Below are 27,818 nucleotides of genomic sequence, written 5' to 3'. Positions count from 1 at the left end.
CGACCCTTCATTTGTTACTATCCCTTGCTCTTCAATATCCCGTGACGTACGCAGACATCAATCGGATCATTTTATATATGAACGCTCCCCACAAAAACAGCACTTAATATCGCACGCGCACGGCTCTCTTCTCTCTCCTTTTGTGGGTGACTACCCCCTCACTGACCCATTAACAGCTGTTTCCTCCCTCAATGGCCCCAGTCTCTGCTTCCAGGTCTGTGCACTCCCCCCTCACCGCTCTCGCATCCTCTTCCATTATCTCTCCTGTTTAATGGTTCCATCTGCACTGGCCTCTCACTGCTGTCTCCAACTCTCAGTCCACTCCTTCCTTTCTCTAATCGTAGCGCTCACTTACTCACCCTTTACATCTGCAGCCTTGGCTCTCTCCCGCTGGGTTGCTGTCTCCCTCGTGGTTTTCCCCCACCACTCGTGTTGTAAGAAAAGGGTTCAGGCAGATCAGGTCGATTACCCCTTTTCTAGGTTTGCCCGGCGTTAGCCGCTTCTCACCCAACTCACGGTTACCAAATAAAGAGGCAGGCGCTGGAGACTGGAAGGCAGGAAACAGGAGTTTATTTCCGACGGAGCAGAACACATCAGATTGGACAACGAGGTATCGTTTCGGGGTGCTCTAACCGCATCTCTGAGGCCTGGTCTCTTATACACAGTTTTATGGCTTTCTTACATTTGTGACATCCGTGGTATTGCTTTGAAGTACGGAAAAGGCATCTTTGGAATCCCCGGTTCAGGCCCGTTCCCACACATATCTACAGCAGGAGTACCCACCCCTAATCTCAGCATGATGGCTATCGCGCAGCTGGGCATTCCGCTGGGAACAGGAATGCGGGCGATCGGTCGGATCTAGGGGTGTGAGGGTATTGATTTATCCCCGCTCCTTTGAAGTGAGGCGAGGTCCTACTGTAGGGGCAATAAACTGCATCTGTTGGGCTAAGTGATGGCCTGGGATCAGGCCGGACAATCGGGCAAGGAGGAAGAGGTTATCAAAGGGCTTGTTTTATGAATGAGATGAAAAGAGTGTGGGGGGTTCAGCACGGGATGTGGCTCGGAGGCAGGGTCGCGCTGGAGGTGCAATTAGGGCCCAAGCAGGAGAGACCGGGGGCTGTCAGGGCGCGGGGGGTGCTTGCGAGGCCGGGGAGTGAGGGGGAGAGACGCGCTGGCTATCGGCAGTAGGCAGAGAGGCCATGGCACCTAAAATGGCTGCTGTGCATATTTGTACGTGAGTCTGAGGAAATGGACAAGATGGCGCAGATGATGTTCAGTTCACAAACTAGATTTCAACAGTCCTCCCTTTTAACATGTCTCGCCAACTTGTCAATTCGGATCTATCCCCATAAGGCCACGTATTTCCACCTCATAGAGGGGACTCATGTGCTCAGTTCCGAAGTCCAAAGTCTTAGGGCACATGCAGTTGGCAATGAGTGAACACAAAGGTGGCAAGCATTGAATACCTAGGCAACACCCACACAGGTATCAATATAAATGTAAACAACCTCCATCCCCAGTCTTTCAAAGTACCCCAGAACCAGTTCCCAAGCGACCATCCTTCCTGCTCCTGGTGAACCTCTGAGGAAAGTCTGTGGAGGTGCTCGATTGCTTTGTAGACTGAGGGTGAGTTATCTGGTACGTAGGTGCAACAGCTGGACCCGATGATGCGGCATGCTCCTCCACGGTCAGCTAGAACCACATCTAGAACAAGGCGGTTCTGAAGAGCCACCAGGCGGACTGCCTGAAGCTCGGCCGTATTGTTAGTGAGGATGCCAGCCGTGATGTTCATGGTCGTTTCTACTGCCTGGGTCAGGTGTCGGATGGCGCGGCTGTTTGCCATTGGGCCCCACAGAGGAACAAGTCCCTTCACTGCATCCAGGAACTGTGCTCCGGTGGAGTCGGCTTGTTCAATGTCTCTTGCGCGCTTCTGCCTGTGATGGTTTGCTGGGGCCACGTACGTTGGAGGGAGAATGAAGGCGATGTAGCAAGTACCCCCCCAACCTTTTGGAAGCCACGTGTAAGCTTTGGTGCCACAAACAAAGTACATATTCGGAGAAGCAACAAAGGAGGGGGGATCAATTGAGTCCAATGTTCTGGTGATGTGGCAGGAACTGTGGCCCACCAGCTGTGTTCCCAGGCCTTCGAGGCACACGAGGCCCGTGACATTGATAACAGACAGAGCCACAGTCAGAGTGGCAGCAGTTCGTTTCCGTAGGTAGGAGAAGGTGGGTCTGGCTGGGTTATGGAACACCTGCATTTCAACTCGTTCCTTGGCAGGGATGTCCATCTGGAAGGAGGGACCAGAGGTCAAAGGACAAAAGGGAGCAGATGTTCTTCCGGTTTTATTCAGCCAGAACCCATGGTAGAAGTGTGACACTGTTTGACCAGAAGTGGCGTTGTCCTTGTAGCTCTCTTGCAAGAGGATCAACCAGGCAAGGCAGGAGCCGTGAACTGAGAAAGGGGAAGGGATGAAAGGGATGGAGTGTCCGGTGGCATGCGGGAGCAACCCGCAGATCCAGCAGTTTGTGGCGTTGGCGGCAAGGTTGTGTTGGTGCAACAGTTGCACGAAGGAATTGTTCCAGAACTCCTTACGCCTTTCTCGGAGCTGAGGCGAAAGGGAGATCAGGTGATGCTCTTTCATAGTGGTTGGCTGTGCAGTGGTCAGCAATATCTGATGGGCGGGTGCGCTCTCTTCCACGATCCAGAAGGAAGTCATGAGGAGGAGGCAAAAGAGGAGGACAATGAAAAGGGCAATTGTCTTCGATTTGTGTATACTGTCAGTCTTTGGGTTCCGGTAGTGGGTATTTCCGGTTGCTTCCATCATCTTCTTATCTGGCGCTTCCATCATCTTCGAGGTGCTCGGTAGTGGGCAGAACCGCAGACTTCATTTAGCTTCTCTCCGGGTAACCCTTGGTTGTGTTTAGGCTACCGTTCTGAGATTCAACTTAGTCTGTGGTCTACTCAGCCGAAGCTCCCTCCTTTCGACGCAGGAAATACCCTTCCCTGGATGGCACAGTGGGATCAGAGAATTTGCAAGTTCAAGTGTCTCTGTATCAGGGTAACAGTTCAGTGATGGCCGGTCTTTGTTCAGCAGTTCTTCTTGGGTGCTGACGTTTTCTGTAGTGGCCAGGGTCGAGGAGACCTTCTTACAGTGGTGTGCGTGCAGCCAGTGTCGTTTCCCCTCCACTCGAAGAGCCGTCCGGGTGGTAATCAGTACTTGCCAGGGGCCAGTCCACCGGGGTTCCAGACTCTTTGCCCGTTGGAAATTTCGGATTAGCACATAATCCCCCGGTCGGATATCGTGACCCGGACCCCTGGAAGCATCGGGGATGGCCTGCTGCACCTGCTGATGAATGACAGACAACGTTTTAGTCAATTTGCACAAGTAATCAGACAGTAGGACGTCCGGGACGTCGTGAATGGAGGTCGGTTTAGGGGCAGTCCAGAGGTTCATCGGTCGCCCAAATACAACCTCGTAGGGGGTCAAATGGTGCTTAGTGGGAGTGGAGCGCATCGATAGCAATGCCAGTGGGAGCGCATCGATAGCAATGCCAGTGGGAGGGCATCTGGCCATGTAAGTCCTGTGGTGGCCACTATCTTCGACAGTTTTAGTTTCAGTGTGGCGTTGTGTCGCTCAACTAGGCCAGCAGATTGGGGGTGAAAGACTGCATGAAACCTCTGTTTTACACCCAACCCTTTCAAGATTAGTCGGATAACTTCAGCTATGAAGTGGGGGCCGTTGTTGCTCCATAGAATTCGACAAAGACCGTAGCGAGGGAAAAACTCTTTCAGTAGTACCTTGGCGGTGGTCATGGCAGTGTTATCACGGGTTGGATAGGCTTCTACCCATTTGCTGAAGGCACACACAATGACTAATACATACTTCAGGCTTTGGCATCTTTCTAGTTGGATGTAGTCCATCTGGAGGACCTCAAAAGGATGGTCGGGGACCCCAAACCCTCCCCGGGGTACCACAGTTCCTTTCCCAGGGTTGTGTTGCAGGCAGATAAGGCATTGCTGGACCAGGCGTCTGGCTGAGTCGGGGATTTTGTCGTTGTGCCAGACCTTGGAGATGAGTTCGATCATGGGGCAGATCCTATGTGTGCCGGGGAGTGAGCCATAGTCAGTATGGGGATCAGGTATGAATTGGGTAGCAACCATTTGTTAGTGTCCTTTGTCCGCCAGCAGCCTTCATCGTCTTTCAAACCCACCCGTGTCCATTCAGTCAATTTGTGTGGTGAGCTGGCCATCTGGATGTCTTTAATCGTTTCCCTAGTGTCAGTCCATTTTTCTGCTTGCGACCTGGTCACATACATGCGTGTCGTCGTCCTATTCTCAGCTGTGGTTCGGGCAGTGATGTCGGCCAGCGCGTTTCCCTGTCCGACTAAGTCTGTCACCTTCCTATGTGCCTGGCATTTGATTACAGCTAATCGTTTGGGGAGGAGAACTGCTTCAATCAGAGCGGAGACTAGATCTCCGTGGAGGATGGGCGTGCCGTGGGACGTCAGGAATCCCCTTTCTTTCCACAAGAGTCCAAAATGGTGAACCACTCCGAAGGCGTACTGGCTGTCCGTGTAAATGTTTGCCGCAGTCCCTGTCGCTATAATACATGCTCGTGTGAGGGCAATCAGTTCTGCCGCCTGTGCGGATCGTTGCGTGATGCGGGCGGTTTCAACTACAGTTCGGGCTGTGGTAACTGCATAGGCAGCTGAGGTGGTGCCGTCGGGGAGTTTTATGCAAGAGCCGTCTACCCATAGCTCTCCGTCAGGGTCTGTGAAGGCGGTGTCTCGGAGGTCAACTCTACTCCTAGTCTGTTCGTCTGTGAGGGTCACACAGTCATGTATAGGGGGGACATTTGGGTCGTTTTCGGGCAGAGGCAACAAGGTGGCAGGGTTCAGTGTGGTGCATCTTTTCAGCGTGATGTGGGGTGCAAGCAGAGTCAGTTCGTATCCGGTCAGTCGTGCGCTAGTTAGGTGTTGCGTCTTAGTCTGGTTTAGGAGGGTGTCAACAGCATGGGGCACTAATACCGTGAGGGAATTCGAGAGTACGATCCCCTCACTTTGTCGGATAGAGACAGCAGCGGCAGCTACGGCTCGAAGGCAGGCAGGCAAGGCTCTCGCTACGGGGTCAAGGGTGGCAGAGAAATAGGCACATAGTCGTTGCTTGGGGCCAATAGTTTGAGTCAGGACAGACAAAGCGCACCCCTCCCTTTCGTGGGTGTAGAGAGAGAAGGGCTTGGTGTAATCGGGGGTTCCTAGGACTGGCGCAGAACAAATGGCGTCTAGGAGTTCTTTGAAGGAAGATTGGCATTCGGGGGTCCAAGGGAGTGGGAAGGGGACCTCTTTGGCTAGTAGGGAAAGTAGTGGTTTTACAATGAGGCTGAAATTTGGCAACCACTGCCGGCAGAAGGAGGTGAGGCCTACCAGGGAGCGGACTTGTTTCTGGGTCTTTGGGACAGGGGTTTCTAGAATGGCCTGAATTCGATCGGGTGTAAGCTTTCTCCTGTCTTTGGACAAGAGGTGGCCTAGGTAGGTGACCTGGGGTTGGCAGAATTGCAACTTCTTCTTGGAGACCTTGTGGCCATTTTCCGCAAGGAAGTGCAAGAGTTGGATGGTGGCTGTGACTGCAAGTGGAGTGGTGTCGGCCGCCAAAAGAATGTCATCGACGTACTGTATCAACACCACTCCCTCCGGTAGTTGAACGGCGTCCAGCTGCCTCTTGAGGGCCTGGCTATAGATGCTGGGACTTTCTGTGTAGCCTTGGGGAGCTCTACAAAATCTATATGAGCGGGATTTTAACGTGAAGCCGAAAAGGTAGCGGCTGTCTGGGTGGATGGGGATGGAGAAGAAAGCGTTCTTGAGGTCTATTACAGTGAAGGTGGTGGCTGTGGAAGGAATCAGGGTCAGAATGGTGGCGATATCTGAGACTACGGGGTACTGGGGTACAACTACCTTGTTGACCTCTCGAAGGTCGATGATGAAGCGGTACGCTTTCTCATCTCCCTCGCCCTGCTTCTTCACAATGGGTAGGATAGGGCTGTTGCAAATATTGCTGACTACTTCCTCTACCACTCCTGCCTCTACCAGGGACTGGATTATCATTACCAATGCCTTCTCACCTTCGGGCGAGATCCGATACTGTGGGAGTTTTGGGAGTATCGCATCTTGGCGAACAGTTATGCGCACGGGGTCGATCATCATTCGTCCTACGTCAGCGTCAGTTTTAGCCCACAGATACAGAGGTAGAGAGTCAAGTAAGGATGCGTCAGCGTCAGAGATGGAGAACATGTGTCGTGCGGGATGAGGGCTGAGCAGAGTCGGGTTATCGTACAGAATGACTCGAACTCCGTCCTGTGAACACCTGATAGTAGCTCGGAAGTGCTTCAGTAAGTCAAGTCCCATAATGGCATCGGGGGTGTTGGAGGAAAGTAGAAACGTCGTGTCAGTGGGGTTACTGTCCAAGTCGAAGGAAACCGGTGCGGATAAGGGGTTAGTGGAGGGCGTTCCATCAAAGCCTATTGATGTTATGTGTGAGCCAGACAAGGGTGCCCTTGGAATCAGTCGTTTAGATAACGCACTACGTGTTGCGCCAGTGTCTACCAGGAATGGAGACTTCGTACCTAGGACCTTAGCGGTGACATAAGGACCTTGCTGGTCAACATAGAGCTCGACTGGATCCCTTCCTTGCCCTTGGCAGTCCTATGCAAAGTCGCGGGCATCGTCGCAGTCAGACTGTTGGCACTGATTCTGCCGGGGACGGTCAAACGTGTTCGGTCTGCCAGGTCTGTCATTGTTGGTGTCGTGGGTGTGCCCTCGTCCCTGCCCTCTAGTCCTGGGGCCATTCGTCATGTCCCTCGTCTCTTTATTTTTAATCATTTCCAGAAGAACCGGACATTGAGACTTCCAGTGGCCAAATCCTTTGCAAAACGCACACTGGTTCTCATCGAGGTCTGTTCGTGGAGCGCCGGGTGTGGGTGTGCGGTCTCTAGGGGGTGGATTTCTACGGGCATTCGACTGGTAGTATCCTCTATACTGTTCCCTTCCTGTCGTCACTCCTTGCAATTGAGCAATCATCACTCGTTTTTTCAAGTCCTTTTTCTTTTTCTCACTCGCCCTATCGTTCTCGTTCTTTTGGTGTTCGTAGTACTGAGCCATCCGAAGGATAGCTGCAGGTTTGGAGGCCCCCCAACTACTCTCGCTTGTCTGTAACTTTTGGGAGACCTCTTGCGATAGACCCTTTACGTAGTTTTGCACGAATAGGTGTTGTCCGGTTGCAGTGGTCATGTCTTGGCCACTGTAGTCGGAGAACACCGTCTCAAATCGGGAGAAGTATTCTGACACGTCTTCCTGGGGTTTCTGACGGCATGCCGTGACTATCGACCAGTCTACCTTCTTCTCTGGGATCAATGTCTTTAGCTTCTGAACTATTTTGTCCGGGAGTTCCAGGATGTCTTTTACAGGTTTCTTTCCGGGCTCTCGCTGTCTATCTAGTTCACTGAGTTGATTCCAGGTATGTCCGAACAGATCTGTGTGGTCGGTTTTCCGGATTTGCTTCCACACGTCAGCTGGCAGACATAACCCGAAAAACAAGTCAATGTCCGCTAGAGTCATTATTGTTGAACCCAAGGCTGTACCTAGTTCGGTATAAAATGCTGTCGGGTTCTTTCTTAAATCGGGCAGGGTTTGCCTAAAAGTTCAAATATCTTGCCGATCCCATGGCTGATAAACCCAGTTGTACACAACCCTCCCCTTCGCATCTGCGTGGTTGATATCGTCGTTTGTTCCCTGACCTCGCGGGGGAACCCAGTAGGGGGCGGCTTCTCTGATAGGCATCATAGTGTTGGCTACTTCTGATGAGGACCCAGTCGTTTCAGGGACTGTAATCTTAACTTCTGGTTTCTGTTCCGTGAGGTGGCGGAAGACCTCAAGCGTTTGCATGAAGAGGTCCGTCACGTCGTGCTCAGCCTCATCTCCAACATTGACTTTTCTATATAAAGCTGTCAGTTTAGCAGGACCCTGATTCTGATACCTATCCTCATATGCGTTCAGGGTGTGGTAGCTAAACCGTAAAATGAAATGCCGTCTGTGGCTACCGGCATGTGAATTGTGCATATCTATCGTGTATTCTTCGCTCTCCTTCCGTTCTACCAGTGTCTTTACTATCTTGTCAATTTCATCCCGCTCATCTTTGCGCAATCTATTCAGTCTGGATGGTGGCTGCTTGCTAGTCTCGAGTTCATCTGATGTCGTTACTAATGCGGCCGGTGCAGAGGCCGTGAGGGCTGGGGTACTAGCTCCAAGGTCATTCTCATTTGCACTCGGAGCTGGCAGGTGCTGTACTAGAGGTTGGGAGGGGGCACAGGGGGGGGCATGTAGATGATCGGAGGACCTAGCAGTAACTCATCGTTCGCCCGTTGTTTGGAGGGCAGCTCAGGGTAAAGCGTAGAGGGGGTCCTAACAGGGCATTGGCCTGCCGACTCAGATTCCTGCTTTTGTCTGACCTCCTCTCTTTCTTTTATTTCTTCCTCTAGTTTCTTAGCAGTCAGGTGGGCTGCCTTTCGTAACTCTTTTCCTATTCTTGCTTCTCTCTTCTTTCGTTGCTCTGCTTCTTTGCGCCACATGCCGAAACTATCAAGCATAGTGGGCGTTGTTTTATTGTTACAAAGGGCTGTTTCCAGCACGCTTATTTTTGCGTCATCGAAGGATCCTATCAGTGGCCACTGACTTTCCTGATCCTTTTTTTTTTTTCAGAACAAAATTTCCTGATCCTTTTTAGTATATTTATGCCATAACTTACTATAAGCTACGGCGACTAGTCCATACTTTAAAAACATATCCTTATTAGGGGTGCCCTCCAGAGGAGCCGGATGACCCACCTCAGTGGGAGAGGTGTGGCGCCGCGGCCACGGCGACTGACGCTGGAATCTGGGGACAACGGTTCGATCCCCGGCTCCGGCGGCAGGTTAGCCCAGCACCAGGTGACTCTGGGCAATAGTTCGCTTAATCTTCCCGACGGCCCCCAGCGCCTAGAGACCCTTACGGGTGATTGTGCGCTTTACAAATGTGGACTTTACTTTACTTTACCTCTAATAAGCGGTCCGGGTTGAACCAACTACTGAACAATGGGGAGAAGATAGGCATGACGGGTTACAATGGGGACAAAAGTCTGCACTACCTATCCTTTCACTGCTTACAAAGACTAGACAGAATATCTCTACTCCACGTTATTTGTAAGCAGAGAATACCTCCAAAGAACCGATATCGAACAATCAATGTCCGTTCAATCAAACAATCAGTGGCGAGAAAGAAATAAGCACGACGGGTTACAACGGGGGCAAAAGCCTGCGTTACCTATTCTTCACTATCTGCAAAGGAGGACAGAATACTTTTATCCTTCCCCGTTTGTAGACAGAGAATTCTCGAGAAAGCAATCCTCGAACAAACAATGTTCGGGCAAACAATCAATCAGTGGGGGAGAGAGATAGGCACGACGGATTACAACGGGGGCAAAGGCCTGCGTTACCTACCCTTCACTACCTGCAAAGGAAGAGAGAATACTTTCTATTCCTCTCCGTTTGCAGACAGAGAATCTCCAAGAGAACCAACAATTCGGAGAGTAATACTAGTATTTTCCAATCAATCAATCAAATATTTCACAGTTTGTCGTGTTACACGACCTTACCCGGACCGCATGGACAGTTTCCTGTCTTCCGATTCCAGCGCCCGATCGTCCTCTATCTTCTGTCGCGGCACTCCTGATGGTTCCCAGTCAGGACCGTAGATCACTCCAGAGAGGTCTGCTCGAAACCAGTGAAGTTCGGATGATCGGCTGCCAGACGAGGGTCTATCGGGCAGGTGCACTTCCCGATCGCTGCAGTCGTTCACTCCGTCGTCAGGATCTCTCCCACTGGATCCACGTGTCGCTGATGGGCCCCACGTTGGGCGCCAATTGTAAGAAAAGGGTTCAGGCAGATCAGGTTGATTACCCCTTTTCTAGGTTTGCCCGGCGTTAGCCGCTTCTCACCCAACTCACGGTTACCAAATAAAGAGGCAGGCGCTGGAGACTGAAAGGCAGGAAACAGGAGTTTATTTCCGACGGTGCAGAACACATCAGATCGGACAACTAGGTATCGTTTCGAGGTGCTCTAACCGCATCTCTGAGGCCTGGCCTCTTATACACAGTTTTATGGCTTTATTACATTTGTGACATCCGTGGTATTGCTTTGAAGTACGGAAAAGGCATCTTTGGAATCCCCGGTTCAGGCCCGTTCCCACACATCTACAGTAGGAGTCCCCACCCCTAATCTCAGCATGATGGCTATCGCGCAGCTGGGCATTCCGCTGGGAACAGGAATGCGGGCGATCGGTCGGATCTAGGGGTGTGAGGGCATTGATTAATCCCCGCTCCTTTGAAGTGAGGCGAGGTCCTACTGTAGGGGCAATAAACTGCATCTGTTGGGCTAAGTGATGGCCTGGGATCAGGCCGGAAAATCTGGCAAGGAGGAAGAGGTTATCAAAGGGCTTGTTTTATGAATGAGATGAAAAGAGTGTGGGGGGTTCAGCACGGGATGTGGCTCGGAGGCAGGGTCGCGCTGGAGGTGCGTTTAGGGCCCAAGCAGGAGAGACCGGGGGCTGTCAGGGCGCGGGGGGTGCTTGCGAGGCCGGGGAGTGAGGGGGAGAGACGCGCTGGCTATCGGCAGTAGGCAGAGAGGCCATGGCACCAAATATGACTGCTGTGCATATTTGTACGTGAGTCTCAGGAAATGGACAAGATGGCGCAGATGATGTTCAGTTCACAAACTAGATTTCAACAGTGTTGTTCTCTCCCTTGTGAACCCAACCCAACCCACCCCCCCCCGCCGCTTGCATTTCCCGTACTTGTCTTTATTTTTTTCCTTTATCGCTGTATTTTCTCTTTTATCCTCTTTCCGCTGCAATTCATTTTTTCTCACGTATAGTTTTTCTTCTTTTTCGTTACATTCCTTTATTTTCCTTTGTGTCTCCCTTTTTCATAGGTAATGTTTCCTATTCCACTGTTCCATCGTTCCGAACGCTCCCTTTAAGCATCTTCACAACCCTTCATTTGTTACTATCCCTTGCTCTTCAATATCCCGTGACGTACACAGACATCAATCGGATCATTTTATATATGAACGCTCCCAACAAAAACAGCACTTAATATTGCACGCACACGGCTCTCTTCTCTCTCCTTTTGTGGGTGACTACCCCCTCACTGACCCATTAACAGCTCTTTCCTCCCTCAATGGCCCCAGTCTCTGCTTCCAGGTCTGTGCACTCCCCCCTCACCGCTCTCGCATCCTCTTCCATTATCTCTCCTGTTTAATGGTTCCATCTGCACTGGCCACTCACTGCTGTCTCCAACTCTCAGTCCACTCCTTCCTTTCGATATTCGTAGCGCTCACTTACTCACCCTTTACATCTGCAGCCTTGGCTCTCTCCCGCTGTGTTGCTGTCTCCCTCGTGGTTTTCCCCCACCACTCATGTTGTTCTCTCCCTTGTGAACCCAACCCACCCCCCCCCGCCGCTTGCATTTCCCGTACTTGTCTTTATTTTTTTCCTTTATCGCTGTATTTTCTCTTTTATCCTCTTTCCGCTGCAATTCATTTTTTCTCACGTATAGTTTTTCTTCTTTTTCGTTACATTCCTTTATTTTCCTTTGTGTCTCCCTTTTTCATAGGTAATGTTTCCTATCCCACTGTTCCGTCGTTCCGAACGCTCCCTTTAGGCATCTTCACAACCCTTCATTTGTTACTATCCCTTGCTCTTCAATATCCCGTGACGTACGCAGACATCAATCGGATCATTTTATATATGACGCTCCCCACAACAAGCATTGGCATAGCCAATAAGTCTCGCTTTTGGGACCATGTAAGTGTTTAGCCATGCGACAGTTTATGTTGTTGCAACAAGGATATTATGCTGCATAACTACTTATAAGGTCCCAAAAGCGAGACCTATTGGCTATGCCAATGCTTGTTTGAAGTTGAATCAGGAAGGGTTACAGCGCAGGTCTTTAGGCAGGGAGTTCCAGATGGAAGGAGCGTTTCCGGAAAAGGAGCGAGCTTGTGTGCATTTCTTCTTTAACGCTGCTGCCCGCAATATTCTTCACACCCCTCGCGGTGGATCTACATTCTAACCAGGTCGCCTTTGGACGCAATTGCGCCGGACCAGACTTTCCAGCAATTATATGCCTCCTGAGCCCTACCAGCACCATTTTCTTACCACAACCCGGTCCTGAAGATGATCCCAAATAAAGAGGATTGAAACGTTGTCAACAATTCAGCGCAATAAATGGCACATTCCAGTGTGGCTCATCCAAACTATTCCTCCAAATTGAAAAACTCTCACATTGCTATTCATTTGGAGCCATATTGTTCTCTTGATTCACTGTATATATTTATACACTTTTACACCTTGCGCCGTTCATGCTGATCACAATTGTCCCTTGCGTCGCCACCTTTTGTGTCACTTGCACATGCCGAGCACCAAGTCCAATTCAGGTTGTTGTAATCAAGAGGCAAGGTATATATATCCAACCTTTTATTTGGTAGATATTAATCCAAAAGATACAGGTGAGCGCCAGGTGAGACTCTTCACTCCAAGTCCTCCAGCACAACTGACACATATTAGAACCAGATAGCATCACACGTTAAGTAACATTCTACATGACATACTGCCACGAGCATTTAAAGAAATACTACATAACAGAAATAGCCATACAACACCCCCTCCACCCATAACAAAAGTAAGAATGACAGTAGAAAAGAAGAAGAAAGAAAAGAAAACAACCTGGAATAAAAAAAACAAAAATATATATACAAGTTACATAACATACCCTTTTAGCCAACCAGGTAAAACTCTTGTTCTTTTACCCAGAGCAGCTTCAACAACATCAGAACTGCAATCACCAATCCTTCCCCTTCCCTTACAGGAAGAAGAAACACTCTCACCCAAAGGATCACTTCCATTTACATCATTGTCAGCAAGTTCTGATTGCAAACAGCTATTTTCAAAATGGTCCTCAATCCAATCAAAATTTTTCTCATTGTTACTATCTTGTGAATTGCAATACTCTTAAGGTTCCACACCTTCCAATCACTCAGTCTCACCTAATTCCTTAAAACCTCAACAACTTGTCGCGGTAGATCACAACGACTTTCACCTTTAGTTACTTTAAAAGGTTTCTTGGCCCGTACCCAATCACCTACCCTGAATTCAACATCCTTGGTACCATGATGTCTGTCATAAAACTCCTTGTTTTTAGCATGAACAACTTCCAGTTCTTTCCTGACTTCCACCGGAGACCATTGTGCAACCTTACCATCCATAAGCCATCCAGGATTGACTTTACATCTAGATAATCTCCCTCTCATCATCACAAACGGGGATAATCCAGTACTGGTTTGAGATGTAATCCTGTAAGACCACACAGCCTTTTGCACTTGGACATTCCATTCCATTCCAAATTCTTGTTAACTGCCGCCTGAATGATCCCCTTGATCACCCTATTGAATCTTTCCACTGTGCCATTGCCACTTGGATTATATAAGGCCGTGGTTTTATGTCTGACACCACACTTCTCAAAATAATCCTTCGCTAAATTTGACATGAACTGTACACCGTTGTCTGTCAAAATACAGACAGGTAAACCTTCCATTATAAAAATGCTATCCAAAAATTTAAGCACAGTCTGTGTGTCAATTTTATCCACAAAACTTACAATAGGCCATTTGGTGAATAAATCTATAGCCACCAGACCAAATTCTTTCATTTCACCAATAGGTCCAACAATATCTACAGCCACAGTATCCCACCGAAGATCAGGAATTAAACCTTCACTCATGCTGGGTTTCAAGGTCTTAAGAGTTTTGTCAGCAGAATTACAAACATCACAATTTCTAACAAAATTTTGCGTGTCCCTATCAATTCCTGGCCACCAAAACATATTTTTCACAATTAACTTACTTCTTACCGTTCCAAAATGTCCCTCATGACATAACTCTAAAACTTTCTTTCTCAGAGAAACAGGAGGAACCACCCTATCACCCCTAAAAGGTACATCTTTTTCAACAGATAATTCCAACCTGACTTCCCAAAAACCACACAATTCTCCTCTTACGAAATTCTTTTTAGGCCAACCTTTACAAATGTAAGACATAACATCCTTCAAAATCTGATCTTTATCTTGTTCTTCCATCCATTGCTGATTGTTGATGGCAGACGCACCTGAATCATGCACTAGAGCTACACTAAACTTTCCCCAAGGGTCATCAACACATTCCTCAAGCGGAGATGGCAATCTAGATAAACAGTCTGCAATAAGGTTCTCTCTCCCTGGTAGATACACCATCTTATAAATGTACTCTTTCATGCGCATTGAGGGTCTGGCAAGTCTTGCCGAAGCCCCTGAAATTCCTTCACATGATAAGATTTTAATGAATGGTCAATGATCGGTTCGAATAATCACAGGTTTGCCCCATACAAAAGCTCTAAAGTGTTCCAAGGCCCATGCGCAAGCTAACGCTTCCCTCTCAATAATAGGGTACCTACCCTCAGCTGGAGACAACGCTGTAGAAGCAAATACAAATTATCCGTTCTTTGCCATCCAAATCTTCCTGTGACAGTACTGCACCCAAACCCTTATCGCTGGCATCAGTAGTCAATACACACTCTTTGTTGGGATCAAAACTTGCCAACGCATTCACACCCTGCAAATCATTCTTAATCTGCGCAAATTCATCCTCACAATTCGTAGTCCATTCAAACTTCGCATTTTTCTTTAATAGAGTGCGAATGTTATAAACTTTAGATGCAAAATTGTTTATAAACTTCGCACAATACTCTGCCATGCCAAGGAATGCTCTTACTTTCTCTTTAGTGCGAGGTGCAGTAGAATTCACAATACTCTCTACCAGTGCAAGCTTAGGTCTAACCCCTTCCTCACTGATAATGTGGCCCAAATAAGACACCCTTCTTTGACCAAACTTACATTTCGATAATTCCACCGTTAACCCTGCTACTTGTAATGTATCCAGAACTTTTCCAAGTCTGGAATCATGTTCAATCTTGTTTGCCGCTGCCACCAAAATGTCATCTTGAAAGAATGAAACCATGTCCATATCCCCAAACAATTTATGCATCAACCGCTGGAATACAGCCGCAGCTGACACCAGTCCGAACGGCATACGCCTAAATTGGTAACAACCAAATGGCGTGATAAAAGCCGTGAGTCTTCTAGATTCTGGCTCCAACTCTACCTGGTGGTAAGCGGCAGAGGTCAATTGTCGAAAACCATGTTGCACCCCTTAACAATGATACCATTTCGTTGATTTTCGTCAAACGGAAATTTATCAATCACAATATTATTATTCAAATGGCGAAGATCAATGCAAAGCCGAATCTTGCCATTAGGTTTCCTCGCGACAACAATCGGAGAAATCCATTCTGATGTTTCCACTTCCTCAATTATCCCTTTGGCCAGTAATCCTTGTAACTCCTTTTTAACTTCTTCTCTAATTAACATGGGAACAGGCCTTACTCTATGTACTTTAGGTTCCGCATTTGCCTACAGAACAATTCTATGTTCAAATCCCTTTAAAATTCCCAACTCTTTTCCAAAAACTTTTGGAAAATTCTTACACATCTCCTCACGCAACTTACTGCATTCATGCAAAATCAAAACCTTTTCTACACTATTAGGGTCCAGAATTATATTTAAATTCTTTTGATCGAACCACCCAAGTACTGATGGTCCAAGTTTAGCTACATATAACTTCCCCCTAGTGGTTCTCCCTTTGAAAATAAAGACAAGCCATCTGAACCCCCAACATTTCAATTCTTTGACCTGTGTAACTCACTGGACAAATATCTGACCCATTCAAATGACCTCCAATTTTTGCCCTGAATTTCTTCTTCCAAACCTCCTCATTGACGATGGTGTATGGAGAGCCCGAATCGGCGTAAACCTCCACAATGAATCCACCTAAAGTTATCTCGCACAACGATTTACCTTGTAAAGAACTTTCAGTGATATTAATAACATAGTTCCCACTTACATTTTTAATACACTCGTCCTCCAACACATCTTCATCCGTCACACCACCATCATCATCCACAATGTACTTAACATTACTACGCCTACGGCACATTTTACTAAAATGGCCTATAAGTCCACAAATTCCACATTTCTTCTTCAATGCAGGACAATTCCTACTAAAAGCCAAATGTTCTTTGCTGTCACAACGATAGCATCTTCTTTCTTCCATCTTCAGATTGATATTTTGCAGGTTGATTTGTCCATTTCCCTTGTTGGCGATACTTGACTTGTGGTTGGATTTTGCACACAGCTCAAGATGTTTTTACTGGATCAGTTTCTTTAACAATCGTAGCACCCCTTCTCGACATTTCTGACTTTCTCATTATTGCCAATACATCATCTAATGGTGCATCACCATTCACCCACAACCGATCCTGCAATGAAGAATTATTGCTATGCGTAACCAACTTGTAATGCTGCACTCCTGAGGCGAAAAGCCGGGAGTTTGTTATTTTAAATGGTGTGTTCTTTGTTGCATCTGCTTTTTAAACCCACTTACCCCCTCACTCACTGCACTCTGGAAAACTGCATTTTCGCCGCTTTTAGCAGGCTTGGAACGCTGCTACAGCGCCCCGATCAGACCACAGGCCACGCCCACCGCCCACAGCTACAAATGGGACGCTGACTACGAGCGTCACCACATGTAATGCTGCACTCCTGAGGCGAAAAGCCGGGAGTTTGTTATTTTAAATTGTGTGTTCTTTGTTGCATCTGCTTTTTAAACCCACTTACCCCCGCACTCACTGCGCTCTGGAAAACTGCATTTTCGCCGCTTTTAGCAGGCTTGGAACGCTGCTACAGCGCCCCGATCAGACCACAGGCCACGCCCCCTTCGGAGGCCACGCCCACAGCTACAAATGGGACGCTGACTACGAGCGTCACCACATGTAATGCTGCACTCCTGAGGCGAAAAGCCGGGAGTTTGTTATTTTAAATTGTGTGTTCTTTGTTGCATCTGCTTTTTAAACCCACTTACCCCCGCACTCACTGCGCTCTGGAAAACTGCATTTTCGCCGCTTTTAGCAGGCTTGGAACGCTGCTACAGCGCCCCGATCAGACCACAGGCCACGCCCCCTTCGGAGGCCACGCCCATCGCCCTTTCGCCCCCCTCCTATAAAGATGTGCCTCCCTCGGAAGCGCAGCGGACGAGCGCAGCGGGCACGACGTTTGCGCGCCAAAGGCGCGCCTAAGGAAAGCCCGTCTGCGCCCGTCCGCGACCGACCGAGGCTAGAGGCTGGTCACTCTGCTTCTCTCATTAAATATTCTCGCTCGCAGTTGGCCGATCTCCAAGGCAAGTGGCCTTTAGCCGGCATTACTTTAGCCCGAATCACCAGGCTTGGCCTTCTTACTCCTCATGCCCTTTCCCAGACTCATCCCTCACCTTTGCCTCGGACTGGTCGCCCTTTGGTCCCGCCTCCCACGGGCTTGCTCCCTAAAGTATTATCTGCAATGTATCTTAATACCAGATCGGCTGTTAAACATCAGCTCGACCTCTTTACATTACTGGAGTCCCATAAACCCGACCTGTTATTTCTTACTGAGACTTGGTTCTCGGACAGCTCTCTTCCCTCACTACTGGCAATTCTCCCCCCTTCTTATTATGCTCTCCAAGCGGATCGCTCCTCTGGAAAGCCAGGTGGAGGGGTTGCCCTGATTGCCCGCAAGAACTCACGTTCCAACCCTTAGCCTTTTCCTCCTTGGGTCCTTCAGATTGTTTAGTCGCCCGCTCACTTTCCCCGACCCCCCCCGCTCACGTGTGTCCTTATTTACCGACCCCCGTCCCCCCCGCACCTAGCTTTCAAGATCTGATGGCCACCTTGACAGTCAACCACTCCTCTATCGTTGTCCTTGGGGATTTCAATTTCTGGCCATCTGACCCCGCGGAGTGTGCCTCCTCCAAGGAGTTCTCTGATTCACTTCGTTCTTTCAACCTCACTTCGGCAGTTCACGCCCCTACTCACACGTTAGGACATATCCTCGACCAAATTTGGTACCGAGATTGCCCGGTCAACTCATTATCCATTTCTCCCTGTGCTTGGTCCGACCACTTTCTGTTTACTTTTTCTTTATCCCTCTATTCTCCCCCTAAGCCCCCCCCGCTAAAAACGTCTGGGCGCGATCATGGAATCGCGTAGACGCAGCGGCCCTGTCCGCCACACTATCCTTGTCCAGCCCCGATCTCTCAGGGCTGCCATCCTTTGAACAAGCGGAATCTATCAATGGTTGGCTGCGGGCGGGCTGTGACTCAGTCGCCCCTCTTAAGCGCATTTCATCTAAGCGCCCCAAAGACGCTAACCGCTGGTTTTCCGAGGATTTGAAGACTCAAAAACTCAATCTCTTCCAAGCGGAACGTCTCTGGCGGCGGGACTATTGTCCTACCTTAAAAAACCGATATGTCACTTCCTTAGCCCAATACAAGAAATCTATTTTGGAAACTAAGAAGGCTTATTTTTCATCTAAAATTCAGCTTGCAGAGAATCGGTCCAGAGAAATATTTTCCATCGTTCAGGATCTTGCCTATTCTGATAGAGCTTCACTTAAACCGTCCCCTTCGCAATTACTCTGCGATTCTCTTAACTCCTTCTTCCTCGACAAAATCAGCACGATCAAAGCTAAGATCCCCCCTCCATCCCCCTCCTTCACTAACCCTTCCTGTCCTCCAGTCGCTGCACGTCTCGACTCGATTCCCCTCCTTACGACTGAGTCTCTTCTCTCCATTCTACCGCTGGTCAAGTCCGGCTCCCCTCTGGACCCCTGCCCCACTTATATCCTGAAACAGATCATGGAGAAGCGTGGCTCAGTGGTTAGAGGCGGCAGACCCGGAAGCTGAGATCAGCCGTGGACCAGGGTTCGATTCCCCACCTCGGTGGGTCTCGGGCTCAAAATTCCACGGACTCGACAATTCTCGCTCCGGTGCCTACTCGACTCACGGGGCCACACTCTGCGACTCTGGGCAATAGCTTGCTTAATCTCCACTACGGCCCCTCGCGGCGGGATGCCTGGCTTTCACCTTGTGAATACCCTGCCGGAGTATCTTACAGGGGAATACCAGGACGGGTTCCCTAAGCAAGCGCCTTGAGACCCCTGGGTGATTAGTGCGCTATATAAATCGAAATACATTTACATTTACATCTATTCCTCCTGCCCTTCACCGCCCCTTACATTTCTCAACAGTTCGTTATCCCAGGGCATTGTCACTCCATTACTCAAATCGGCGGTGGTTGTTCCTATTTTAAAAAAACCTGGTGCAGACTCTTCTGACCCAGCCAACTACCGCCCGATCTCCCTCCTGCCTTTCTTGGCAAAGGTACTAGAATGCCATGTTGTTAGTACTCTGAGTTCATTTGTGGAAAGGAACAGCGTCTTGGCTCCTAGGCAGGCTGGATTCCGCCCGGCACACTCCACTGAGTCAGTGATAATATCTGTCTTGGACAACCTCCGGGAGGGCATGGATACCAGTCAGCCCCAGGCCCTGGTCCTTCTCGATCTCTCCGCCACGTTCGACACGGTTGACCACGCCATCTTACTTTCACGTGTCGAGGCGGCGGGAATCGGAGGGACGGCCCTGCTGTGGCTATCCTCCTTTTTGAGTGGCCGCACTCAAGCAGTTCGCCTGGGTGAGTTTTCAGCTGACTTCCGCCCAGTCCAGTGTGGGGTCCCCCAAGGTTCATCTTTGTCCCCCCTGCTATTCAACCTCTACATTGCCCCCCTCATTTTTGCTTTACAGCAGCTGGAGGTCTCCGTCTACAATTACGCAGATGATCTCCAGCTCATCTTTTCTCTCTCTCCCTCCCCCGGCTCAATTTCTAATGTTCAGTCTGTCATGACTTTTATCCAGGACTGGATGAACTTCAACCACCTGAAACTCAATCCCGATAAAACGGAATTGGTGTTGACGGGTGGTTGTTCCAGTCCTTGGTCTTCCTCTTTCTGGCCCCCTTCTTTAGGTTCTCCACCTACTCCCCTTCCCTCTGTTAAGACCCTTGGGTTCAAACTCAATAATCAACTCTCCCTCCATTCTCAAGTTAGCGCTGTCGTCTCCTCTGCCTTTCTCTCCCTCCGGACAATCCGCAAAGTCTCCCGGTTTTTCTCCCCATCCGCTCTCAAATTAATACTTCTGGCCATGGTGACGTCCCGCCTGGACTATGGTAACGCCCTCTATCATGGCATGCCAGCGTACCTCGTGAGGCGCCTCCAATTGGTCCAAAACCAGGCGGCCCGTCTGGTATTCAATCTTCCCAAATCACAACATGTCACCCCCCTCCTCAAATCTTTACACTGGCTCCCTGTCCAGCAACGTGCCCTATTCAAGCTTGGCTGCATCATTTTCAAAGCCCGGTCCGGCCTTGCTCCATCTTTCATCAGCACGGCTATCCACGACTATACCCAGTCTAGAGAATTGCGCTCTGCTACTCACCTACTTCTTACTGTTCCCCGCTTCAAACGGAAAAAATGGGGAGGCTCCAAATTTTCTACCACGGCCCCGGCCTTTTGGAACTCTCTCCCTTTTCATTTAAGATCCTGTTCTCAGTACCCTCTGTTTCGCAAAAATCTCAAAACCTTTCTATTTTCCCTAGCCTTCCCTTCTTAACTTCCCTTTGTCCCTCAGTTTCTCTGCCCCTCGAGTAGTAGTATCACATAGCGCCAAGAAACCGCCTGGTATACGCGCGCTCTAGAAATATTTTTAAACTCAAACTCAACTGGTCACGTATCAAGTCATTGTGCAGATTTCCAAATTTGCAGTCAATAGCCAACTTCTTAAGGTCATCCACCCAATCATCCACCATCTCCTCCTTCGTCTGTTTCCTCTGGAAGAACTTGTGTCTAATGACTCCTATACAGACCTTCGGTGCAAAATATTTATCCATATTCCTAAGGGCATTTTCGAACACATCCATTTCTGAATTTTCTTCCTTACTCATGCGTGAATATGTTTTCAACCCAATAGGCCCCAAGGAATGTAACAAAATTAGTCTTTTTTTGTTCAGCCTTCATCTTCTTAGCTTCATCAATGGCTTCAATAGAATTCGTGAAATATTCTTTCCACTCAACCCATTTTATCGTAGGTTGTGAACCTGTAGCCCAAAATGGCTCTGGAGCACTGATAGAAAAATTCTGTTGAGCCATAACACCTTCCCTGTTTACACTGCAGTCACCTTCTTCCATAAACAGTGTAAATATAAATATGCCAACAGTACTTTTATGCTTTTGTAGCGAACAATAATAAATAATGAAGAAAAATAAATAAATAATTAAATAAATTTGGTTCACCCGACTGCCTCACCTGTATCCAAACGCAAAAAAAAAATGTGTCAATCCACGACTTACTTGACTGCAAGGATTCCTGTGCCAATCATTACTTTTTCTGATAATTCTTTGATATAACACAAACGTAATTTATCAAATTCAACGTATTAATTTGAACTGCTACAGAGTTATCGGCAATTTCTGAAATATTGCGCCCAAAATGGCTGCCACACAAATGTCACGCTGCGTGACCTCACCTTGCGACGTCTTGATGTATAAGCGCTGATGGAACATGCCCTACGCATCCAGCGTCGAGAGGAAGGAAGACCAGCAACGTCACAGCCGCACGCAGAGAATGCCGCCGCTGCTCGAAAAATGCAGCCGGGCGGTGATAGCCAACAGTCACTCTCTACCTCAAAGGCTGAAGGTAAACTCACCAAAATGCAGATTCAAAAGTTCTTAGTTGATCCTTCCACTGCAGAGTGTTGTTTTGATGAATCCTCCATTTCCATCATTTCCTTCCATTGTTCGATGTCGAGAATGATAAAAAAAACGGATTTCCATAAAAAAATATATATCTATCACCACACAGACGTTCGTATCCCTTCAATCGTCGCCAATTGTAATGAAGAGGCAAGGTATATATATCCAACCTTTTATTTGGTAGATATTAATCCAAAAGATACAGGTGAGCGCCAGGTGAGACTCTTCACTCCAAGTCCTCCAGCACAACTGACACATATTAGAACCAGATAGCATTACACGTTAAGCAACATTCTACATGACATACTGCCACGAGCATTTAAAGAAATACTACATAATAACAGAAATAGCCATACAGCAGTTGTTTTGTTATTCATTGACGTAGTGCTGTTACAACTGTATTTCCTATTTTTCTTTAATTATACGATGCCATGCGCACGTTTCAAAACTAATTGAGTCTCCTGGTTTCTGTTCACGTAATGCTTTCCGCATACATGCTTAATCGCCTTAATAATAATACCAGTTGGGATATTGTTTGTTTATTCTAATTATCTACCCCAATCCCGACGAGGTTGATGGGTCATACTCCTGTAGTATTCTACAAGTCAACTATATTGAGCATGACTGGCTTCAGAAAAGGATGCAGCACTGAATCTGATTGCAGTGAGTCAGAGATTGAAAGTATTGATGTGAATATCCAGTTGGAGCAAGGCACATTTTTCAAGGGCCTTAGAGAGAAGAGGGAGGTTAGAGATAGGTCAGAGGTTATTTGGGTCATTGGGATCTGGATGTGATTTTTGTGGGTGGATGTGATTTGACCCAGTTGGAGGGAGGCGGGGACACACCCCATTGCTAAGGAGGAGTTTATAATGGTGGTCCAGTATGGGGCAATGATGTGTTTTAGGTCTTGGACTAGGTTAGAAAGCAGAGGGTCCTTGGTGTGAGAGGATAGTTTTAGCTTAGTGATGATGTTATAGACTTCGTGTTCGGTAACAGGTGAAAATTATGCCAGGAAGCATTTTTTTTTTTGCTGGGGGAAAATAAGGGTTGATTCAGGTGGGAAGGTAACGGAAGAGAGATGGGAGATGGGAGCAGACCGGGGGAGGATTTGATGGGGTTGGGGGTTCAGAAGAAATGTCGTAGGAAAATAGTGGGTTGGGAGAGAGGGGATTTAAGAGAACGGGTTGTTCTATTTTGGTGATTTTATCAAAGAAGACATTTACAATTTCTTTGTATTTCTCAATTGAGGCTGTTTTTTCAACAGGATTTGAAATTATATGTTTGTATAGAGCGTATTTTATTTATGTCTACTGGTAATTTCCTAGTCTATTCGTGTGCTATAACTAACCAGATCTGCCACTTGTTAGTGATGGGACTGGGCCAAGAGGTTATGTAATGTCACTTCTTGTGATGCCACATGTTTGCAAAGTTCACATGCTGCTACTTCTTGTGATGTCTACAGGTCAAAGGGCACGTGATGTCACCTCTACTACCCCCGGCATTTTGGTGAATTAACATCCATAGATTTAAGGCATGATATTACTGAAACACAATGGACCTACTGTTGTCAGATAAAGCAGGATTACAGTTCCCACAGTTTTTAAGCAATTCAAGCTCTGCATGTAAATGAATTATATCAAGAAATAAGAGAAAACCGGAGGGTACATAGGGACCAAGGTTTTATAATATTTTTAAAGGAACAATGGTCCCAACCAACAACAATCACACTTAAATTAAAGAGTTTTATCATGAAACAATGTGTTCATACGAAAATACAATCACATTCATTAACAATCAAAAGGTAGTGGGTAATGTCAGGAGAAACCAAATAATACAACACACTTAGGCAGTAGTAAGTGACTTATATAGAGTATATACACTTTTTGTCATATTACACATATAGCCACAGGTGAGCCCTTTGCTAAAATATATATGCAGTGCAGTGCAAGTGTGCAAAAGTTGAAGTTTCGATCCTATTTTATGTATGGATCATCATCAGGACATTACGAGGTTAATGCCCGAGAATAGACTAGATAGAAGTCTGTATATGAAGTCAGTCAGCACTAGAAGTAAATGGAAAGAAAGATCTATAGTTGAGAACAGTGTGTAATGAACTTTGAGGTGTAGCTAAGGCAAATTCAGTAGAGTGAACTGCAGGGAACATATCCCACGGGGACAAGTATCAGACACATCCTCCCGAATATACATGGGGGCAGAGGGCTCAGTGTACGGGAAACTCTGTCAGGACCTTCCCGCTAGTCGGATCTGATCGGGTCACGTAGATTGCGATCAAAATGCTGGGCAGAAGAACCACGTCTAGACAGATCGCGTCTGAAGGATCGAGTGAGCCTGGACAGGCCATTGCTGCTTCAAATGCAATCTGTTTAGAAGCAGTTCTTCTGCCCAGCACTTTTATTGTGATCCGTGTGACACGATCCTCCCGCTAATTGGATCTGGTCCAGATGGGGTTTTCTGTAAACATAACCTACCCCATATTTTCGGGTGGATGTGCCAGAAACTTGTCCCTGTAGGATATATTCCCGGCTGTTTTAATTTTAGTGTGATTGCTGTTTGTAAGGACTATTGCCCCTTAACAAATAAACTACATGTAAATGAAGACAGACTTGGAGCAGGCCAAATAAACTGGGTCACGGTTCCAAGTCAACTTTATTTACAAGTAGTTTCCCACACATTTGCAACCCCCTAGGAATACAGCCACGGACCCCCAGTGAGGGGTGTGCCCCCACAGTTTGAAGACCTATCTCATAATAAAAGGGTTCTTTGGAACTGCTTAAATTCGATGGTTTACCTGTGTACCTTTTGTAAGAGATGGTGATTTGGAAATCTTCACACTTTTATAAACTATTCTTATTGTATGGAAAAAGAAAGGGAAGGAGGCCAGGACAGAGGAGAGAGAGGTATGAAGATTTGTCATTTTGCATTGGATTTAAGTGGAAGTGATGCGTTTTCTGGGGGTACCCCTGCCACAGAGGAAAACTTTCTATCACCATGGTGGAAGGGCTTACTCAATATACCAATAAGAATTAGAAATCCAGTTGATCTGCAACCTATACACAATCCATTGAAAAATACTGTGTAGAAAAAGTTTCCTGGTAAGCATCATTCGACAAAATGGGTTCAGGGACGCAGTGGAACTCCAAAAATGCACATAAGAAACAGGACATACTTTAAAATATGTACTTTAAAAGCCTAACCTAGTACATAAAATGTGAATGATAACCAAACTGAATAAGAAAATTAATGCAGCAAGACGGGTCATGGAAATGAAAACCGCAAGATAAAATAATATTATGATTGTTTCTCACTGTCACCTTCCCTCAGGCTATTTGTAAAGCAATTAACAGCTAGCCTTTTCCTGAGTTTCATTGATGGGTTGCACAGCATATCTGTGTTTTCATTTTGAAACAGCAACTTTGCTATTATCTATTCCAGCTTGTTTGAGTCAGGAACATAAACAGAGACTGGTTAAAGGACACTACTTCCCGTTGTTGTTTTCCCCACAGAGGCCTCTGCTGCAAACAAACGTGACCTCTGCCTTGAGAGCCCTGCCGCGAAATCCCTTTCTAAAATATAGTCTGGCACCTGGGTGTTTATAGGGTGTTATAGGACCCGATTACCAATCTTATCTTAGATTTTGAAAACCATGATTGGACTAGCAGAAACCAAACCAGCAATAAAACAAAACAATTATGGCAACAAATGCATTAATGTAATTATCATATTGATACAGCAAGTGCATAGGGTGCAGACATTTATAGACATGTTTAAAACTTTACACACTCTATGAAAGAAGTAGAAGAGTCTCAATGAGGTATGGAATAGTAGTAGTAGAGCGACAGGACAAAATTATGGGAATAGCTAGTCTGAACAGGAACGGTCGCAGTGTTCACAACAGGAGGTTGTTGGGCACACATCCAAACATTCATGCTACACCTTGCCGAATTAGACAAATTGTGTACTTCTAGACTTTGGTCAATTCTTGAAATTATTCTTCGGAGTGGCTAACTACAGGGATATCTTGTGGTGGAGTCTTGTTCTACAGCATTGGGAAAAAAACTACTGGGATGACTGGGTGCTGCATCCATTTGGCTTTAGGCTTTGGCCCAACTGATCTGATTTGGAGCTCCCAGTTGTTGATTTTGTACAGTTTTCTCATAACACGCTCAAGAGTTCTTTGCAAGACTCTGATGCTAGCAACTTTGCCCACGTTTTCTAGTGCATGGGGAGGGCAGCTGAACACCAATGAACCAATTGCCTTTTTTCCAGAGCAGGTGGCCTTAATTCCTTGATATTAATCATGGAAAGGGTGTGTGTCATTCACATTCAAGTGGTCCTTTCTTAGAATTGGTCTCGAGGTTATTAGATGTTTAAGAAACTCAAATCTATATTCTTTATATTTCTGATCACTTTTTCTTTTTGCTTTTGCGGTCACGTCTCAGCGTGGAGCTGCCTTGATTCGTTGGTATTATTTGTCAGTCTTCGAAACTGTCTTACTCAAGAACCTGCTTTCATGACTAGATTGGGGTGGGATATATATGGGAGTACCCGGACCCTGCTGAGATTACACCTATTAACCGAGCATATATCACATGTCTGCTTACCAGTTTAAACTGTCTCAAGTAATGATGCAGGTCTCTTCACTAAGCTTGACATGAGTTAACGTCTCCGTAGACCACTTTATACATTTCCTTTGGCCTCGCCCTTATAATCAATGGTGATAATATGCAATTTGTCATCATGATTAATGACAACGGTAGTCAATATGAGACCAATTTTGGAACAGTTCTGTTTGAATGCAAGTTGGTGACCTGGAAATTCAGCATAGGAAGACTGAATGCCCGTCACCATGCTTACATGTGGAGTACGATTACCCACAGATTTGTTTTCATGCAAGTTGTTTCAAATATCAAAGCAAGACCATCCACATATTGTGGTCAGCCCAGACGAAGTAAATCTCTGATAGGAGGGTGAAATTGAAAGTTTGGAAGAGGGGAGTTGAACCAGGGTTCTGTTAGAAATAAAGTAAGAAACTTGTGCTCCCTTATTTTGTCAGTAAGCTATATCTGGTCTACAGTTATACAGAAGCCTGATTCCGAACAAGCCAAGCTATTCTGGCTTTTTAGGAGATTTGGCTTTTGTTATGGTTTTCTGGTGCATTATTTTAAGGTTAGTGAGGTTAATGTACTCCCGATTTCATTTAGTTGGTGTTAGGATACAGTCCTCTTGGAAGACAAATGTTCTCCAGTATTGGATATTTCGTATATTCACACGCTTGAATCATTTCCCGAAGTGCTACGATCTAAGGCTTCACCCTGCAACATTTAAAAAACCTGTCCTTCCAAGACTCTCAAGGATAGGGAGAGAAGGTTGGCACAATATTTCCTGGAGGAAAAGAAATGCCGTCCTTCTAAGGGGGAGGATTCAGTGAAAAGTGCTCCACCAAGCACTTGCATGAAGGCAGAGCAAAAAACAGAAACATCGGTTATTCAGAGCTGGACTCACAACCTAAAGCACCTGCAGCAACCTCCTCACAGGAAAATAATTGAGTTTCCTCAGCAAAGCACTCCAGGAAGAAGCAACCAGCGGACAAAAGTGTGCGAAAATTAAGGATCTTGACTGAACTACCATCCTTGTTGGTGACTTCTCCCTCGTCCTCGTTAGCAACAAAAAAAGCACCACAGTCACAACCTCATCAACATCATCGCCGTCTACAGACAAATTTTGTTGATGACCAGGACCTCATCTAGTAGCGGCTCCTCCGCTAAGGTAGAGGAGCCTCGCCCCACTGCCAGGAGCAGCAAAGAAAGGAAAAAATGACATTTGAATAACGGTATAATTTTATTTTTAACACGCTGCAGCAGTGCGTGAAGGGGTGAGGTGGGGCAGCATGGGAGAAGTGGTAGAACACTCCTGTGCGCATTGACTGTTTGGTCAGCCCCCTCAGCTGC

This window comes from Lissotriton helveticus, chromosome 2_1 (assembly GCF_964261635.1).
Source record: "Lissotriton helveticus chromosome 2_1, aLisHel1.1, whole genome shotgun sequence".
NCBI lineage: Eukaryota > Metazoa > Chordata > Amphibia > Caudata > Salamandridae > Lissotriton > Lissotriton helveticus.
This window is presented reverse-complemented; position numbering follows the sequence as displayed.